The sequence below is a fragment of the Topomyia yanbarensis genome, chromosome 3 (genome assembly GCF_030247195.1).
Source record: "Topomyia yanbarensis strain Yona2022 chromosome 3, ASM3024719v1, whole genome shotgun sequence".
In the NCBI taxonomy this organism is placed as follows: domain Eukaryota; kingdom Metazoa; phylum Arthropoda; class Insecta; order Diptera; family Culicidae; genus Topomyia; species Topomyia yanbarensis.
In genome coordinates, this window is record NC_080672.1 from 132,863,101 (window position 1) to 132,875,714 (window position 12,614).

Below are 12,614 nucleotides of genomic sequence, written 5' to 3' on the forward strand. Positions count from 1 at the left end.
AAAAATAATCGATGACGAAAAAAAGGATTTTCAAATTTAATTCTTTTGAGTTCATTGATAACGCTGGTAAGGGTCGATTTGGTTGTCATAGAAAATATTATATGGTGAGAGACTTTTGTTCCAATTGGATCTGGTTAGTAACGCGGAGCTGCACAAATTAATCAATGGAGATGAATTCTAATAATTACCTTCTACTCCGGTATACAGTCTTTGGCCATCTGAGAATATTGGTGGATTTCCTGAAACCGACTGAAATCACAAAACTTTCTGTTCAAGATTTGCGGTTCTGTGCATGAAATTAGCAGAAACCTTTCACGAACGAGTTGCGGTCAGATGATTTAAAAACTGTTTTTCGTGTGTATATGCTACCTACCACCTATCGGAAATGAAAATGGCGGCCTCTGCTAGTAGCGTGTACTGCGCACAAATATTTCCTTCTCGATATTGTACAGCCTTTCGTCCGCTCCAAGCAGCCAAATACGAATGATAATAGAAACAAATCTGTAGGGCACCCGTATTTAAAAATTTTCATCATTTAAGTGTTCGGTTGGTGCACCATATTGACGGCTCTGACCGAGATGAGCTGAAAATTTTCATCATACCCGCATAGTTTTTGAAATATTTTTCAAAACACAGTTGCCCCAATACCCCAAATTTTAATACAACATTGCTGAATATGTTTTCGATCCATCAAAACTTTCTGTTAAATAAAATTGAAGTTATTAACGTTCAAAAACTGACGCGGCAGCCACAGCCGATATTTTGAAACGGGACCCCTATATTGAAAGCTTAAATATTTTCTGCATTAAAATTGAACACTGCCTTCATAATTGAAAAAAACTGCATACAGTAGGTCACTGGTTAACAACGACTGTTCGAATTCACCTGATCTCGACGCACTTTACCAAAGAACACTGCACTTCACTTTGAAACCGTGTTCGCCCTTCACCTTCTAGGAATTCGTCTCATCGTGTCTAATCAAGCCGCTCCAGCATTAATCGATGACACATGGAGTTTGCGGGCAGGATATTGTACCTCACACCCACACTTAAATCCACAGACCGCAGCAAAGTGCCGCAGGCGGTGGTGTAGTGCTATCGGAAAAGGTGTCGACACTTCTGCCGGTTTATGTTGTTTTCCAACCCAGAGTTAACCCAGAGGAAAACTCTGTGCTAGAATGAAATCTGGCCCAGCAGCCAGCAGCAGGCCAGGCGGGTAGCGTTGAAAGGCAAAAATATTATTAATCGCTGGAACCATTATGTTTGTAGACACACATCCGCTCTATCTCTCTGGCGGGGGTGTACGTACGCTCGATGCGCCGCGACGAAAGAATAATTTGCTTGAGATTTTTTGGTCAAAAGGTATTACTTTTGGACGTATCAATCAACGCTGGCAGTTGCCGTGGCCACGCAGAGAGCAGCGGTGAACGTTGCATATCTGCTGACAGCCCACCAGCAGAAGCTGTGAAAATGCGTCATTTTCCCCAAATGTTTGAAGAATCTGTTTTGGGGTATGACAACATTTTCTCTTTGTGACGGTAAACAAGTGATAAATTTGAACTGCAACCATGCCGCAGTTTGTACTTTGGTAAAACGTCTAGGCTTAGCTGTGTCAATATTTGAACCGTCCTAGATAGTTGGCATCTGTTTGTGTACGTGTATACATACTGTTGTCTGTTTCGACACTTCCAAGCATATTACATATGCATAAAATATTCTCTTTCCGCAACGTCTGCTTCCAATCACAGCTCACCAATCTGTCGTTTTAGCATATTCGGAATAGGTTTTTGTGGCTCTATCAGAGGCCGGAAAATAGGATGAGACAGGCTGCTTATATGCTAAGTAGCTGACTTTTGATTAGGCTACTACACGACACAACTGACAATATGATGAAATGTGCATGGCGAATCTTCCTTCACGCACTGCAAAGGAAACATTTTGTACCACAAACGAGGATTCGTCCGTGCACATGGTCGATGCTGTGGCTTCCCAGTTCGTGTACTTATTTGCGCTAACAGGCACAAACGACCCAGAGCCTACCAGCGAGTTGAGGGAAGTCATACGCAATCTGGATGGAAATTTATTCAATATTCTTTGCTACCACCACGACGGAGCATGCAAAACGAGCAGAATACGAGCTCGTTTATCGGCTGCAAAATAGCACATTTGGAATACATCAAATTCTATTTTCGCATCCGCTGGCGATAGAATAGATATTTTCCTGGATAAAAATGGCGCTTAACTTCTCGGAAGTAGACGCTTTCACGGCTTCGTTAAAAGGTCTTCCCACAGCTGTGCTGCTACGTTAAAGGTCCATTTAAATTGATTCGAATTGCCTCGATGAAATATCAATTATTGTTCATCATGGTACCGCCTAAATGCTGGAACAGACAAGTATTAAAAACTTTTGTGGGATCTTGTCGTGGCTGTCAAAATATTTATTGAGATTTAATACATCAACAGGGCGTGGAGCACCCTTCAGGGAGCAACGTAGAACGAGGCAAGTGGTGAGACTGCTGGATATTTCAAAAGAGAGCTTCAGGGGTAAATCGGTTATTGAATTTTCTGGGGCGGATTATTATTGTAGGTATTAACTTACAATAATAATCCGCTACAGAAAACTGTCCTTTTACGGGCAGAACAAGTGAAACGATTTTTTTCCATTTTTCTTTCAATCATATCCAAAACCCTCCAAATTAATACGGATATAAGGTTGGATAATGTCACTTAAGATTGTAACCAGAGCGGATTGCAAAAATACCATATCATTTTGTGTGGGCGAAGATATGGTAGTTTAATGATAAAAATATAGCGGACTTACCTTTGTCAGTTTTTAAGATGAATTTAATTTGTTTTCGTCAGTTGAAAAATCATAAAAAATAGTCAAGGTTTTAAAATAATTGGAATTTTCCTTTCAGTAAACCCACTACAGATGCATACGTAAAAATAGAGAATTATTCGAAATTAAAAATATCTAATGAAATGAATATTTCCCATTTATTTAATAAGCACGCATAGACAGGTCTTCTTCCCCACCAATTACATTCGCGACTGCGTTCCGGCTTATCCAGTCTATCTCGTGCGCTGGTTTGTCAAACAACCGCACGACGCGACTTACGCGGAATCAAAAACCCGTATACCAGTCGTTGTTGAAATGTTGCGGGAGATTAAAAATTTACATGTTTAGCACGCTCGTTAGCACCCGCCGTGCTGCTCGTGGGTGTGATTTCCGACGAGGCTTGAACGATTCATTAGCGAGACTGTAAAATTTGGCAAACATCCACTGCGGTAAATTCAGCAAATTGCTCGAAAAGAGTTGTGAGGGCATTATTTGAGGAACGGCAGTTCGATCATAACTGGACTAACGAGAACTACGCGTGGTTCAATAATATACCTACAGCTGGAGCAATGTTGGGAGAGCGCACTTGCTTTAATGCTCTATATCGTTTGCCATTAGCAAAATTGGATTTAGTGTCTAATGATGTAATAACGGTGCGATCCCGAGAAAGTTGTTTTAAGTGAACTTAATACATTAGAGACCAAACCATCGAATATATGGGAGCCCGGGGCTAGCTGGCGGTTGGGCAAAGTGGAAGTTTCTCCGTTTCCAATTGCCATTTGTGAAGTACATTTGCTAATGTGTTTACATTGCATAACATTTTATTTTGTAGAAGTTGTCGGCAGAGCCGTAGCGTGGTCTTCTGGCGTCCTTGGCGGGATCTCAGTATTGCGCCTTTTTGGTGACTTTCTTTTTCAGTTAGACGTTCAAACATTAATTTATTGTGTATATATAAAGAAATGACATACTTATCCTGACTAAGTGTATAAAGCAGATAAAGATTTCTTGCCTCCTAAGGCAGGCGTCCTTGGCGAAGGTCAACGCGGTCAATAACACGCTACGGTCCTGTACAATTAAAATGAAATTGTTGAAAGCATGTTTTATATACCAATTCATTTGACACGGCGTGACTGAGCCGTGGGTCTATTAAATTTTCACATTTTGTTAAATTGAAAATAAAATAACTACAATTATTTCTTGTCCGATGAATTCTGTTGACGCAGATAGTTGCTGCGCGTTTAATTTTTTTTTCTTGATAATGAAACATTAGCTGCATTATCCCCTACAACTTGGGAGTCAATCGGTAAGCCTTCTTTCGCGTCCATGTCCTCATCAAAGGTTTAGTAACCGTTTGTGGTTTAGCATAAGTTACATGTGTGCCGGTGTTTGTTGTAGTAGATGAATTTTTCTTGACTGCAGCGCAAAGTTTTCCGCGTTGTGGTGTCTGACTACAGAATTGAGACGTAGTGTTCGGACCCAGATGTGTAACCAGCGCGTTGTGAGTCTATAAAACATCATTGGCTTTGATTAAAAGCCGGATAGGAAGATATATGTTTCGTGACACGTATTTTCACCACACAGACACCGTTAGGAACACTTGAGAAGACGTTCAAAGACTTTCGTTTCGATAGGACAAACTTTATTCGGGGATTAGGAGAACCAATTAGAGTTTCGTTAAGGTTGCTGTTAAAAGTCGCAAGGACTGAACATGCTTCGTAAAACCCGTTTCAAATATATTAGAATATAAAAACCGGATATAAACTTCAAGCATAAAAATCGGACTGGAACATTTCTTTGTAAGAGTCGGATAAAAAAACCTTCGGTAAAAAACCGGAAAAAAGTATATCCGATTCTTACAAAGTAGTTTTTGTTAGCCGACTTTTAATCTTGAACATAAAGATATACGGATGCTCCTACAAGCGATTTATTTATTTTAAAACGATTTTTATACTGGAAGTTCATCCTTGCCGAGTTTTATGGGTGAAAACTTTTTAAGTGATTCTTATGCTGAAGAATTTCTGTCCGATTTTTATGCTTGAAGTTTATTTCCGATTTTTATATTTTAATTTGTTTGAAACGGGTTTAGCGAATCATTTTCTATCCTTGCGACTTTTATTTTCGGTCGCTCATATAATCACATAAGAACTTTCACTGCCATGACAAGGCAATTTCGGTAAAAAACAATTTAGAATGACCCCCTTGCATATTGGATTATCTTTTCCTCATACAACGTCCATGGAAGCGAAAAACTCCGAATGAAAATTGAGCAGAATTAACACATCGGGCGCTTCCCGATGCCGGAAATTGAAAGTTACTATCTACCCACCCTTCCCTCTGTCAGCCTTGTCAACCCTCTCACCCCTGTCTCTGATACACAGATGTAGGACACCCCCTCCTCCCCCTTGAATATCTTCCCAAAATTTATGTGGCCCCTGTCTTCTAGTTTTAGTTGATCAATATATAATCTCGTCAAGAAATGCCCAACAGAACCACTACTTAAAAATAGCCTTAAATGATTCCCCCTAATCTTAATAAAATTGAACTACTCTCTCTAGTTATTTCTAATTTTATTATGCTTGTAAAGTGTTCCGCTTAGTTAATAATTGATTGCTCCAATAATCTCGCTCTAAAAATCCTAAAGTGCATTACTATACAAAAACACACAAAATGACCCTCCCCCTAATCTTACGAATATTACATTATCCGCTCTTGTATATCGATAAGTTAGCTGTAAAATTTATTTAGTTTCATTATATAAAAACAAAATACTATTTAAATATGTAACCCCCTAGTGTTAAGAAAATGAAAATGTAAAACAAAGAAAAAATGACATTTAAGCTAACGCAAAAGTGCCTTATCAAATAAACGAATTGAATAAAAAATAAGCACATCGGGCGGAGAAATTTCAATCAATTTTAATTCAATGCGCGCACATGCCCGCCCACAACGTTGAGATCGACGGTGTGATTACCGATTGGACTTTTTCATCTGTGGCCTTACCGAAGCACAGTACATCCCTTGCTCCAGTGAGCAATGATTTGGAATGGCAACCGCACAGGACAGAGCATAATAGTATGTTTCTACTAACTCGTATCGGGTGACCTGTAGTAGGACCACTTTACCTATTTACTTGGTAATAAGGCCCGGTGTATCAAGTGCGCAGACAATCATTAGGATGCTTCTTGCATTAGCAATGCTGTAAAGTGTACCTTTCGTGGGGAAAGTCCACAGTATCCTTCCCCGCGCACAATCATCGCCTGGATAATCTGGAGCGTTCCTTTGGAAGACGCTTTAGGCGCGCTTTTTCAGATACACTACAGAGAGCTTCACCATTCTTCATGATAAATCATTATGCTCGCTTGGCTTAAGAAGAGTTCAACTCTGACGATCCCCTGAATAGATCTGAATGGGCCTGACATGACCGTGGCGTGATCTCAGAGACGCAGATTTTTTCCTTTTTCCATGTTCGGCTATGGACAATAATTAAATTGGAGAACTTATGAAAACTTGCAGTGTTTTGGATAGGCTTAGTTTCGGCAACTCGTCACAGTTAATGCGAAAGTCTTTCTCTCGCATCTGACAGTTTGCGTTATTTTATCTTTGATAGCAGAAAGAAAACAATCATTGAGCTGAATAAAAAGGGAAGAAATCATTTGTAGAAGCAACCATAGTTGTATATTCGTATGCTGTATTATAATTGAAATGATCATTCTTCATTTCATGAGCTGTTCTTCAAGTGAAAAATTTGCAACATGCATGTATGTAACCATTAGTCACACTATACATGCATTTTTCATACCTAAATACAAATGAGTTTCCCCATGCTAAGCGTTCGCTTCTTTTATTTGAGCAAAAACTTCTTCAAAGTTTGTACAGCGGGATAAATTTTTTATTGAGTTTGGTCAGCTTACAGCATATTTCTACTAGTTAAAAAAGTGCAAATATTCACGCTCTTATCACCCGACTCCTTTGCCGACGCAAAATGAGTTTCTTTTAATTATACATCAACATGATAATTTATTAAGTCTGATGTTTTGTGTTTCGGATTCTCCTCGTCAGTACCTAACAGCTAACTTGGCCGCTAGGTAGACACTAAATCCAAACAATGACACACAACTTACGTGTACGTTCGAACGACTGCTCGGGACTGATGTCCCGGTGGTACAGAAGTTCTGTTTTTTACTGATGAGGATAAAATTGAACCGAAACTTTTGTGACTATCACGCCAATGTGGCAATATACTTACACTCCCTAAAGGAACTAAATATGGGGTAAACCCCACAACTTATGCAATTGGTGCACAATCCAACTTAAAATTAAGTCTGATGTTTTGTGTTACGGATTCTCCTCGTCAGTACCTAACAGCTGACTGGGCCGCTAGATAGACACTAAATCCAAAGAATGACACGCAACTTACGAGTACGTTCGAACGACTGGTCGTTTCTTATGTAGTCGGGGATTTGTGCCTTGCGTGTCTTCTCATTATTTCCCTGGTCGGAAGGAAAGGAGAACAGGGGAGGAAGTACAATTGGAAAGGTTTGACAGCACAAAGAATAGGTAGCAAGTAAGTTAAATTCACAAATAGTTCAAATCGCCTGCGAGAAAGCCTAAAGCTCTTTACCGCAGTGGATTAATTTTTTTTAGCATGTTACTAAGTTTCAGTTCGCCAAATGTCCATGGTAAGATGGCCGAAAACACGAAATCGCAATTGTGTTACTGTTGGGTGATTGCATATCAGATGATACTAGATTCCGTAGACGCGCTGAATAGTAACCATGTGATAAATGAGTTTACAGTAACCGATTTCAAGGCCTGATCAGTGTGCTTTAAAAAGTGTGAGAAGTTTTCGAAATCACTACGCACGGTTTTTCCAAAAAAAAAACTTTTGTTCAACGATTTTTTTTAGATTGTGTCAATAGGTTCTTCGATTTGAATTCGGCATGCAATCACTAGCACTGAGTTTTTGTGCAATTCTTTGCAGATGGCTGCAATCACTTTTCCTGAGTTTTCGTGAAATTCTTTGCAGATGGCTGAGGTTTCGCTGGATCGGCGACACAATTGTCGTATAAATTCAATGGATTTATTTGCATTAAAGACTCCAAGTATTCTAGTAAATTCGTCTGCACTACCCGAAGGCCCTGCACGTCTTTTGGCTCTGGACTCAATTGAGCGGACTAGTTCAATTTGGAATCCAATATAACTCCAACGTTCTTAACTTTCTCCGCACACAGAAACTCAGTTACCAAGCAAATCGGTTAGCAAATCCGTAGATCGGAAATTCATGAAGTTCCTCCACAATCCGTCGGCAATCAGGTTTCATAGCAAAGGTGATAGAATGCCCCGCTGAGAACAACCGCAAATACTCAACTTTTTTAACTCTGCCTGTCTCAGTGTGACGAATAAAGAATGCGGTTACTAAGCATTGCGTTAATCCAGCTCGATATACCTGCAGGTCATGGAGTCCGCGTGTCGCTTCCAGAATACACTAAAAACACACATTGTCCAATACACCCTCAATATCTAGGAATATACCCAAGCTACATTGCTTTAGCGAGAAGGACTTGTCAATTTTGTAATCAACATCGTGATCGTGAATTTTCCACGCTGATATGCATGTTGCATTTCGTGCAGCAGATACTCAACTCATCTCACGTTCCTGATGTGATGATCGATTATCCGTTCCAAAGCTTTTTGAAAGAAAAGAGGTTAAGCTAGCCATAAAGCTCTTAGTTTCTTCATAGAATGAGCGCCAAACTTTTCAAATAAAACTAACAGTTATTTCTCGCAATGCTTTCGGGATATACCCGGTAGCAAAACTGGTAAAGCATGTTTGAGAATATCAAACGTCCCAAACTGACTGATTCAGTAGCAACCATTGTTCGTCCGAATCTCCAGAATTAGCTTATCGAAAATTGTTCAGCTCCGGATCGATACACTCTAGTAAGTGTGTGTCGTAAAGACGATTGAGAACATCAGCGCTGGAAGGCGCGATACGAAGATCTGACCAGCAAAGGATCCGAACCATCATAACTAGATCTCATATGCTTCTTGACCTTACGGTCGATTTCTACATCATTGGAGTTGATCGCAGAGCAGTGGAAGAGGCATTTGTGTCTTTTAAAGGGGAGGCGACGAGAACCGGACTGAATATGAACTCTGTTAAAACAAAGTGCATAGTAGTTGGTAGAGAAATAACGGTATTAGTTTCGAGGTGGAAATAGATGGAGTGCGGTACAAGGTTGTCGACGAGCGCCTATATCTTGGAAAAGCCTCGAGCAGCCTGGAAGTCTGCAATACATTTGGTCATCGTTCGGAACACCCGGATTGTTCGACCATAATCTCAATAATGACAAAGTAGCTAACAAAACATACACGGATCTTTTCTGAACTTTCATGTTACCAAGAAACTTGTATGCATTTGTGGATTTCTATTTACTCATCGTTCCTTGCAAAACTTCCCTTAAACTTTTAAGCTGCTACAAGTTCGTACACTGTGCACTTAAAGTTGCCAAAACGCTTGGGTGTGCTTCGAAACAGCAAGAAACTGTCCGCGGACCATAAAATTGTCAACCTTTAAAATTTATAAGTTGATTCTCGGCTTTTACGTTTCGGCCACTGGTTATGGCCTTTTTCAAGGGTGTTAAAGAAGAACGATAACACAATTTAACTGAAAAAGGCCATAACCAGTGGCCGAAACGTAGAGCTGTATACAACAGCCGTTCTCATTTCTAGACCGTAAAAGCCGAAAATACACTTAAAATCCATCTGGTCGTTTTCCAAATTCCAAATTCTAATTTTTTTTAGACTGATATAGTGTTTAATAGAGTGACAGGAAAAAAAATGACCCCTATCGGCCCACCCCTGAGTCGATTTCTAGTCCCACCAGGAGTACTTGTTCCAAATTTGAAGCAAATCGGACAAGTCTAGCTACCGGACCAACGTGCTTGAAGTTTGTATGAGATTTTTCGACAATTTACGTCGAGAAAAGCCACTAGTTCACATTTTCCCCGCTAGGTGGCACTGTTCGTATCGTATTATCACTGTAAATGAAAATAAGAAAGATAATTTAATTGTCTACAACTTTGTCGAAGACTGCTAGTATATCCGGCATGGTTAAAAGAAGTTATTAAAGTGTATGGTTGTGCATCAGTACTCAATTCGCACGAACTAATTATTTTTGTGAAAGAACCGTTAGATTTAGCTCAATGGTATGTTCAGAAGAATTGTAGTAAACAATAGGAGTCATGTTTTGGTTAGAACATTTTAGTGCCACATTGTACCGCATAGAGGGCGCCAACACTAACTTTTCAACGGAGAGAGATAGAAATTAGGTATTTTCCACAAAGTTGTAGAACACGCATTTTGCAATAATTCTCCCAAACATCTCGATATTCTATCTCTCTTCTATGAAAAGTTAGAGTTGGCGCCCTCTATGCGGTCACAGTTTGAACTAAAACTTTCCAACCAAAACATAACTCGTATTATGTGGTATAACTCTTCTGAACATCCTATTGAGCTAAATCTAATGATTATTTCACAAAAATGTATAGTTCGTGGGAATCGAGTACTGACACACAACCATGCACTGCTAGGCCCTATGGAAAACTGACTCAGACATCACTTCGTTAAAATTTTAATAACTTCTTTTAACAAAGCCGGATTGACTAGCAGTCTTCGACAAAGTTGTAGACAATTAAATTATCTACCTTATTTTCACTTATAGTGATAATACGATGTATACAGTGTCACCTAGCGGCAAAAATGCGAGTTAGTGGGTTTTCTCCATGTAAATTGTCGAAAAATCTCATGCAAAGTTCAGGCGCGTTGGTCCTGTAGCTAGACTTGTCCGATTTGCTTCAAATTTTGTGCAAGACCTCCTGGTGGGACTAGGAATCGACTCAGGGGTGGGCCGATTGAGTTTTCAAAAATTCATTATTTTTCTGGGCAGTCTAGTGTTTAACCCTCCAAAAAGGCAAGCTTAAATTGTAACTTCTAGAAGCATTGCTCCAAAGAACCATTGCAACCAAAAGCCTATTTTTGTCGTTTGACCAGTGAGATAATCGAAAGCCCGAAAACGCTCGATTATTAGAATTTCAAATTACAAGTTCATTGAAACTAGGGAACTGTAACTAGCCGGGTCTCTGAGGCTCCTTACCTTTTTGAGGGTTAAGAAAACTGTTTCCAATATATAAACCTAAAACCATTTCTGTAATTATTAACATTCTTCGCATAGATATTTTTTAAAATCATGCAGCAATTGGACTCAAGACGATAAGATAGATACACAGATAAAAGTTAGTTGAGAATTTGGAGATTTTGGAGGGTGCGAAGAATCAAAAATTAATTAACATCGTTTGCATCATCGAAATTAGAACAGTCCACCTGGATGGCACATAAGGGAGTGAAAATTGCACAAACAAGCAAACCACGCGCAGAAAAACACGACCGTGAGATGAGCTGACACGTTTTTTGGCGGTTGGGTGTAAAATTAACATAGCTCCTATTGCAGATTATTACAAATTAAATGAAACGTCTCGTCCGCAAACATTTATTTCAGTATGTCGGTTATAGAATGTCGTGCTCGTGATATGTTAAAACACTTTTCTTTTATAATATTGGATGTATGCTTAACTGATCAAGAATTTATATTTCTCTAAGGAGAAAATGAGATAAAAACCATTTTGGGCAGGTCGAATAATTTTCACCGACTTCGTCTCATCAGTATCTGACGCAAAATCGGTTCCAGATACTGACGAGATGAAGATAAAATGCAAATTTCTCAACTTACTAGGAATCTCAGTGCCAGTAGGATCGTATCACTAGTTCCAAAATTGGCATTTGCGCTAAAAATTGACTGCGAAGTCGATTGTAATAGAAGGCGAAAGTTTCGCAAAGGAATTGTGGTACCATGTCTTGGCTGAACTAGATAGAAATACACGGCTAAGAGAATGTATCAAAACAGAAGGAATTATTAAAATTGTTCAACAACGATATTGGTTTTAAGAAAAACTTTAGAATCGATTTAAATTTGTTTTACAATGGCGAGCAGTATCGAATAAAACAATGCGACCACTGCGGTATTGGAATTACTTTTCGCTCCATCAACCTCCAAGTCATAATGAAGTCACTGCTATCTATCGGCAGACACTAATACTTATATACCAACAAGCCTCACCAACTTTGTGATATTGTTGGGAAAGCCCCTCGAGCTAGCAATGCAATTATTTTTAAAAGAAAATAAACGACAAAATTCGATCTGCTTGAAAATACGCATCAACAAATTAAATTCTATCACTAACGCCAAACTTTGTTCTACGATTTGTCAGACGCATCGCAGGGTAGCAACATAGACCCTTAATTATTTTGCTGTTTTATCATGAGCCTGTTAAATATATGGAAGCTTCGGAAGCCAACTTACTATATTTGATTGGTTTGAATTCGTTGGTCAATATACTTTTATATCAAAGTTTGGAGATCCAACTTAAAGTGGCAATTGAACTAAATGATTTAATTATGTTATACAGTAAGCGTTTTCAATAACGTTCGTTGGCTGACGAATTCTTAATTTCAGCCACAGAATATATAGATCACCAGTGCATCAAAAAATGAGGTACGCAAAATCTGTTGACAATTTTCAATGAGTTTGTTTATAATACATATACTCTAAAACGGCTTGTTGCGTTGTATATGTATATATATAGTATGATAAGGTAGTTGGCAGGCAAGCTAAAAAGTCTGCTCATGGTCTGTCAACCCATCTGTTAATGCAAATATGT

At 39.1% G+C, this 12,614-nt stretch overlaps 1 protein-coding gene across 1 annotated transcript in view; it reads left to right on the forward strand.

Annotated features, from left to right (window-relative positions):
* Positions 1-12,614, forward strand: part of LOC131693209 (frizzled-2) — a 100,070-nt gene that overhangs the window by 60,354 nt on the left and 27,102 nt on the right. The gene's annotated exons all lie outside the window — the stretch shown is intronic.